At 40.5% G+C, this 7,633-nt stretch overlaps 1 protein-coding gene across 5 annotated transcripts in view; it reads right to left on the bottom strand.

Annotated features, from left to right (window-relative positions):
• hoxb3a (homeobox B3a) overlaps positions 1 to 7,633 on the bottom strand; it is a 71,288-nt gene that overhangs the window by 40,426 nt on the left and 23,229 nt on the right. For 3 of the 5 annotated variants that reach the window (XM_007577751.2, XM_016663890.1, XM_007577752.2), the window contains exon 1: positions 3,008 to 4,709. The exons of the other annotated variants lie outside the window; for them this stretch is intronic. The gene's annotated coding sequence lies outside the window, so the exon portion shown is untranslated. Of the gene's footprint in view, positions 1 to 3,007; positions 4,710 to 7,633 lie in introns of those variants that run through there. 5 annotated transcript variants of the gene reach the window in all.

The raw sequence follows: 7,633 nt of genomic DNA, 5'->3' as shown, positions 1-7,633 counted from the left end.
CAAAATTAAAATCACATTTTAATTTTTCAAACAATTTCGAACAGGAAGCAGCCGCTTGCTGGTCGTCCAGGGTCAAGGTAGCAATGGTGAATCCGTCGTGTGTAAATCCACTATATACTCCCCTAGAAGCGAATTTGTGATCCTTTTAGACATTTTGACACAAATCCGGATCTACAGGGTAGATATAGAAGACATCGACTCTGTAAAGGTGAAACTTGTATTGTTTTTATAATTTCTGATTTCTCTTCTCTAAATCTGTCATTGACACCGGACCACGTGATAGGTCTGGTGGAATTTTAACGCTATTCTAACTTCCTGCAGGTCGATGCCTCACAATAAAAGCGAGCAGCTATTGAACATGTTCCTTTTGTTTCTTTGCTCTTTTGAGAAGAGAAGGAGAGTAGGCTGCACAAAATGCTTCAGAAATACTTTATACAATTTTCTACGTATTTTCCAAAGCTATAAATATAACTCACACGAATATATTTAATTTGGTGGGAAGGTATTATAGGATTTCTTAAACTGGTTATTTAACTGGAATTATGTGTTATTTATTTAACGATATGTTATTAATTGTTCAAACGAATGGATTAAGAAAAGCATGACGAAATGTTTCATTGTTTAAATTCCATGTACATATGTAAAATATGTTTAGCACATGACATGACAGGATTATTAAATATGTATTTCATATATACTTCGAGACGTTGCTATTTGAACAATATTGATAATTTGAATCTGTCCACGATGGAGGGAAATTTAGGCCTTTATCAGTCTGGTTTTGTTTTTTGTTTGTTTTCTTTTCAAAATATACTACTTATTTACGTACCTAATACATAGGATGTATTTTTTCCATTAAAAATGTAATGTGAAACAAATATAATGTACATTTCTTCAGGCTAATCCTAATCAAATTATACAGTAATTTGGTTAAGGTTACATCTGTAACGAATCAAAAATTGCTGAGTCAGAAAATAATATCTTGGCTCCTGCAATAGCGGCCGCTTTTAAAGAATGAACGCATTTTCTTGAAAGAAAAGACAAATCACTTGGCACGAAGAGACCCTGTCCTATCAAAATTGTCCTGAGAGATCGGCCTGGAGAATGGATGGAGCAGAGAATGAATGGATAAATACCGCTTCGGCGCAGTAAATGCATAGTTGTCTGTCTTGCAAACTCTGATGTAACTGAATTAAACAGTGATTTTAGGATTCGTTCTTAAAAAAAGGCATGTAATGCATAATGGCATAGTTTTCTTTCTTTCTTTTTTCTTTTTTTCTTTCTTTCTTTCTTTCTTTGTTTCTTTCTTTCTTTCTTTCTTTCTTTCTTTCTTTCTTTCTTTCTTTCTTTCTTTCAGTTGTATTAAATAACACTGTGCCTTGTTGATGATAATATTTAGTCCAAGTGTTATTTATTTATGTAAGAGGAACGCAGTGAATTTCATACATTAAGCTCGATGTTTCCTCAAAAGAACAAACAACACGTGGATTGTTGAAATGAGAAGGAGTAAAATCTGCTGCTTTCTATTCTATTCTATTCTATTCTATTCTATTCTATTCTATTCTATTCTATTATATTATATTATATGTGCTCATATTCCTGTTACCTTGACCCTCAGTTGGGGGTCATTCCAGGTATCGATCAAGTTATGTTGAATCTAACCACAGGACTCGTTTTTCTCTCTGTCAAGTTTGTCAGCACAAACCTTTCAGTCCAATGGCAGATTCATTGTTTCCCCCGCAATTTGTAGAGGTCAAAGTACCCAGAAATATGCAGTCAAACAGGACAACACTTAGAAGAAACCTCAGGCAAACAAAATCTATAAAAATGTTTGTGTGTATATATATATATCATTGTTCACGGGAGCATTTATTTTCATAGTCAGTACTTTGTCCATCATGAGTGATAAAAAAATAATCTATACTGTAGTTAAATTGTGTAATTCAAGAAGAACGTCGATATTTCTTCGGGACAAAGCAAAGTGCAATATTTCCAAAATGTACATGCCTTTTAATAAAAGGCCAGAACAAAACACTGAAAATAATAGCAAAGCAAAGAAAAACCCATTTAATAAGGTGTTTCTTTAAAAAAAAACGTAAATATATAAACGAAGGAATTTTAAGATATTGTTGAGGGCCGCAACGAGATGAAAATGAAACAGAGCATATTGAAGGGTTAAAGAAGCCATTATCTACAGCCAGCGGTCTTGTCAATGATTTGAAATATTACGAATGTGAAAAAGCTGCAGAAACAATGAAGAAGAGGAGAAATGTTACTTTCTCCCATTGTGCAGTTTGAAAAACTAAACCCTGCTCAGCTCGGCGGTTATTGTTATGTAAAATAAGAACAGGGAGAAAAATGAAGAGCCGCCGACGTCTGACACTGCTTGTGCTGCATTCAGAGTTCGAAGCTGTGGAGCTGAACCTGCAATGTCAAACTCCCAGTCCAGAAACTCCGACCATCATCACTGCTCCCAAGAGGAGAAAGAAAGAACAAACCGCTATTCAATGATCGAACTTTCGTTTTCACATCTATCTATCTATCTATCTATCTATCTATCTATCTATCTATCTATCTATCTATCTATCTATCTATCTATCTATCTATCTATCTATCTATCTATCTGCAGCACAGTCTCCTGACTGAGTTGAAGTAAATAATTAACGCAGACATGGGGCACTAAAGCGGAAATGGTACTGGAAAACAGAAAGCAAATTCCACTCAGCCGATAAGACAGCGACGCTGATCAATGAAAAGATGAATCAATAAAAAGGGAACTGTACTAAAAACAGACCGAGGAGGAGGGGAGGTGGGATCTCCACGTGATCTTCCTCTTCCTCTCAGCATGAGCAACGCACCTGCTACACACACACACACACACACACACACACACACACACACACACACACACACACACACACACAAAGCGAAATGCAAACGAAGCATCTCCTTCTTTCATGCAGCGTATTTTTGCTCCTTGCAGGCTACTCACTCCGGGGAAGCTCACCTGGCTTTCCTCCGTCGCTGCCACCGAATTGATCCATGTTTCTGATCCTGATTCCACCATGTCATATCAGTTCTTTTTTGTGTTAATTTACACCATCAACACAATCCTGGACGCCGTCATGTATTTTCTGCATAACAAGGCTCGTTTTCCTTCAGTTGTCACGACTTAAATCCGCGCTTCCCCGCTCTGATCTTCCAGCACTGGGTTTTTCGGTGTGTTTTGCAGCTTCTAAAGGAGTAATAGGTCATAACTAGGAGGCTGCCATTTCCGAAGATTAGCTCCTTCACGCACGCTTTCAGCCGACTTGGAAAACGAAAATATGACTCTTCGGCAGCATGCTTCACACGGTCCTCTAAGTGCGATTCTTGTCAAATTTAACTGATTTAACGAGAATCTTCCAGAGGGAGGAAGGAACCCGCACAACCGGACACAATCGCTACCGTCCCACGCCGTCGGTGCGGGAGGATCCGCAGAGATCAGCGCCTGGTGGAAAGTGGAGGCTTTGGGACAGAGGTAGACAGAGCAGAGCGGGGTTGCTGTGAAGACTGTGGTCTCTTTAAGGCATTAAGTGTACGAACTCAAGTTTTCAAATTAATCTGCCAGTTTGGCACACTCTTTGTTTAACGCGCGAGGCGTGACGCCCCGCGTCCCTGATCCACATTTTAATGTTGGTGAGACGAGATGACCTCCCGTTCACCCTGAGCAGAGCCAGCCTCTCCCCTTTCCTTGTGCCTCACTCACCTCCTCTCTTTTTTCCACACCCTTTCTTTGACACGTCCACCTCTCTGCACTCCCTTCTGTCCCTCATCCTGTCTTTCTGTCATTTGCTTCCAGACCTTCCCTCTCCCGCTTTCTCTGCCATACCAAATTGAGTTGGAGTCATTACTCCAAGAAAAATGACCCATGGAAGTGAAGGTCTTTTTTTCACAGGTTTTATTCTTTTCTTCCACAATCATTTGTCCTTTTACTTTTGTTGTATAAATATAAATCACTCACCCATGAACGGTAATACGTGAACGAATCGAAAGACTCGGGAGTAGGCTATAACAAATCAATCTGTTATAGGACTTTAGAGTTTGTATATCATCAGTAGTGAACTCCATGCCGACAATGCACAGAGCCCTGATTTGCTATATTGTCTAAAATGTAAAAAATATTGTCGGGGTAACTGGAAACATTTGTCCACAATATTTACATAATTCTATTAGTATTGCTTTAAACTTCACATTTCACCATTATTTTAGCCAAAAACAAACTAATAAAACACCAAGTTACTAACAGGAATAAGCAGCACCCACATTTTAACAAAATGATGTAAAAGGGGTATAATCTTTAATTTTCCAACATCATACATTTCAGAAATATTTTAACAAAACATTGCCTTTAAAAATTATTCATCCCCTTTTAAACAATCTATGGAAATGGATTGATTGCAACAGTTTTCACATTACAGTAATTAAATAATCTTATTTGTCACCAACGAGCTTTATGCACGTTTCTGAATTTCGGATTCATCTTTTGCAGTGACTGGTGTAAGTGCAACATTGTTCAAATTTCATCCAAGCAGTCACGTGGTCAGGGGTCAAGAGTAACTGTGAAGACCTAAACAACAGTCTTGGAATTCAGTGCTAAATTGTAGCATTTAGTTCCAGGACGATCAGATTGAAAACTTTGGCTGGACTTCTCAATAATAATAATAATAATAATAATAATAATAATAATAGTGAGAGCAACAAATATGAAATTGGCTATACATATTCACTGCAGTACAACAGTGGAATAGCTGCTTTTGCTTGCAAGAGATTGTACTATACCATTCTGCCTACAATCTCTTCATTCTATAAAGGCTGCTAAGTAGTGGAACTTGTTTCTAATGGTGTGAGAACCTGTAGCTCTCTGATCAATTTAAAAATCCTCTAATATATATATATATATATATATATATATAAAGGCCACGGACGTTAAGACTCGGAAGCTACTAACCATGCATGGAGGGTTCCACCCCAAATCCAGCACCCTGAGACTGTACACAAGCTGTAAGGAAGGAGGCAGAGGACTAGTGAGTGTGAGAGCCACTGTCCAGGATGAAACATCCAAGATCCATAAATACATCAAGGACAAAGCCTCAATGGACGATGTGCTCAGCGAATGTCTCAGACAATGGGGAACAGAGGACGAGGTGCTGGAGGAACCATCATGGGAAGACAAGCCCCTACATGGGATGTACCACCGACAAATAACTGAAGTGGCTGATATCAGGAAATCCTACCAATGGCTGGAGAAAGCTGGACTCAAGGACAGCACAGAGGCCCTCATCCTGGCCGCCCAGGAACAGGCACTAAACACCAGAGCAATAGAGGCTCAGATCTACCACACCAGACAAGACCCAAGGTGTAGGTTGTGCAAGGAGGCCTCTGAGACAGTCCAACACATAACAGCAGGGTGCAAGATGCTGGCAGGGAAAGCATACATGGAACGACATAACCAAGTGGCGGGCATAGTGTACAGGAACATCTGTGCCGAATATGGACTGGAAGCCCCGAGGTCAAAGTGGGGAACACCCCCAAAGGTGGTGGAGAATGACCGAGCTAAGATCCTGTGGGACTTCCAGATCCAAACAGACAAGATGGTAATGGCGAACCAACCGGACATTGTGGTGGTGGATAAAGAACAGAGGAAAGCCGTTGTGGTGGATGTAGCAATACCAAGTGACCACAACATCAGGAAAAAGGAGCATGAGAAACTGGAGAAATACCAGGGCCTCAGAGAGGAACTGGAGAAGGCCTGGAAGGTGAAGACCACAGTGGTGCCTGTGGTCATAGGGGCCCTCGGGGCAGTCACCCCCAAACTGGAGCAGTGGCTCAAACAGATCCCAGGAACAACATCAGACATCTCAGTCCAGAAATGTGCAGTTCTAGGCACAGCCAAGATACTGCGCAGAACCCTCAAGCTCCCAGGCCTCTGGTAGAGGACCCGAGCTCAGAGGATGAAAGAGACCACCCGCGGAGGGTGAGAAGGGAATTTTTTATATATATATATATATATATATATATATATATAAAATAACTGCTGAAATATGAAATAATTAAATGTATGAGTGAGAGAGATCATCATCAAAATTGTCAAGAAAATACACATCAAATATATTGCGTTGATTTTTATTCTATATTTAAAGGAACTCAGTGTTTCAGCTGTTTCGTAATCTTCTGGAAGTTTGTCCCAGATGTGTGGTGCATAGAAGCTGAATGCTGCTTCTCCATGGAAGTAAAGTAGAAGCAGAACCAGAAGATCTGAGAGGTCTGTAAGGTTGATACAACAACAGCAGAACTTTAATGTACTGTGGTGCTAAAACGTTCAGTGGTTTATAAACTAACATTATCTTAATTTTTTTTCTTTCTGTGAAGGACTGTAGGACTGGGTGATGTTCTCTATCTTCTTGGTTTTAATAAGAACTCAAGCAGCAATGTTCTGGATCAGCTGCAGCTGGAGGATTGATTTGTTAGTCAGACCTGTGAAGACGCTGCTGCAGGTATAAATGCGACTAAAGATACACGCTTTGATGAGTTTCTCTAGATCTTGCTGAGACATTAGTCCTCTATGCCTGAAAATGCTTTCAGGTGATACAAGGTGAGTAAATTTGGGGTGGAGGAAAGGGAAAAGTGCTGGGATTCTTTAGAATATAAATATGCATAGTACATCAGAGCAGTGGCTTGATCATGCATAATAAAATAAAAACATTGAGTATATCTATACATGTTTCTAAGGACCATGTCTTGAAAATTGGGAATCACCCGATTCTAGTTTGAGTGGATATAAAACAAATGTTGGACAGTGTGAACAGGACATGTAGCCTAACACCTGTACCTGCTTGCATGTCACTGAATACCCTCCCTCCACCAGCCTGTCTCGCTCTGTCTTTCCTGTCTTAACTGCATCAAGAGGAGCGGTTCTGCTTTTGTCACTATGTTGGTAAGGAATGAAAGGTCAGGCCTTCACCTCTACTTCGCCTCCCGCTATTATTTCTGTCATGAGTAAACCCTCACTATAGTGAGGGGGAGTCAGGGGAGCGGAGGTATACTTCAGCTTCCCTGACTCCCCCTCCTCCTGTTTTTGCCTTTGACATAGTGCGAGTGGTGGAGAGTGGAGCCAGTTAGAGTGGTGAGGGTGGAACTACCGCATTATGGCGAACTTTTGACCCTTCAACTCTGAACTTTTTGCTGGTAGCCCCAGCAGCGAGTCATGTAGCCCTGCTGATAACAGCTCCCCCCTTTTTTTTTTTTACCATGGGCAGGAAGAAGGGAATAGAGAGGAAACAGTGATAGTAAAGGACAGACATCCACATGCACATATCTCTAAAAAATTCTCAGCAGATTCAGATTGATCAACATGAAACACACTATTCACCAGCTTATGCGACTTTTTTCCCTTCTAATTGATGGCATTAGAGAAACACTACCGTTGGACTTCGCAATGAATCGGTAAGCAGTATAAAAATAATAATAAACGGTGCAGAAAGACCGGACGGAGCTTAAAGTTAATGCCAGTGGGTGGCTTAAAGGTATGGTGGTGTCCGAGGGATTGGAGGGGTGGGGTTGGGTGGGGTGGGGTGGCGCCTTGTGAAGGTGG

The sequence above is a fragment of the Poecilia formosa genome, unplaced genomic scaffold, assembly GCF_000485575.1.
Source record: "Poecilia formosa unplaced genomic scaffold, Poecilia_formosa-5.1.2 Scaffold452, whole genome shotgun sequence".
NCBI lineage: Eukaryota > Metazoa > Chordata > Actinopteri > Cyprinodontiformes > Poeciliidae > Poecilia > Poecilia formosa.
Note: the sequence above shows the minus strand (reverse complement) of the source record. Positions and strands in the feature narration are given on the sequence as shown.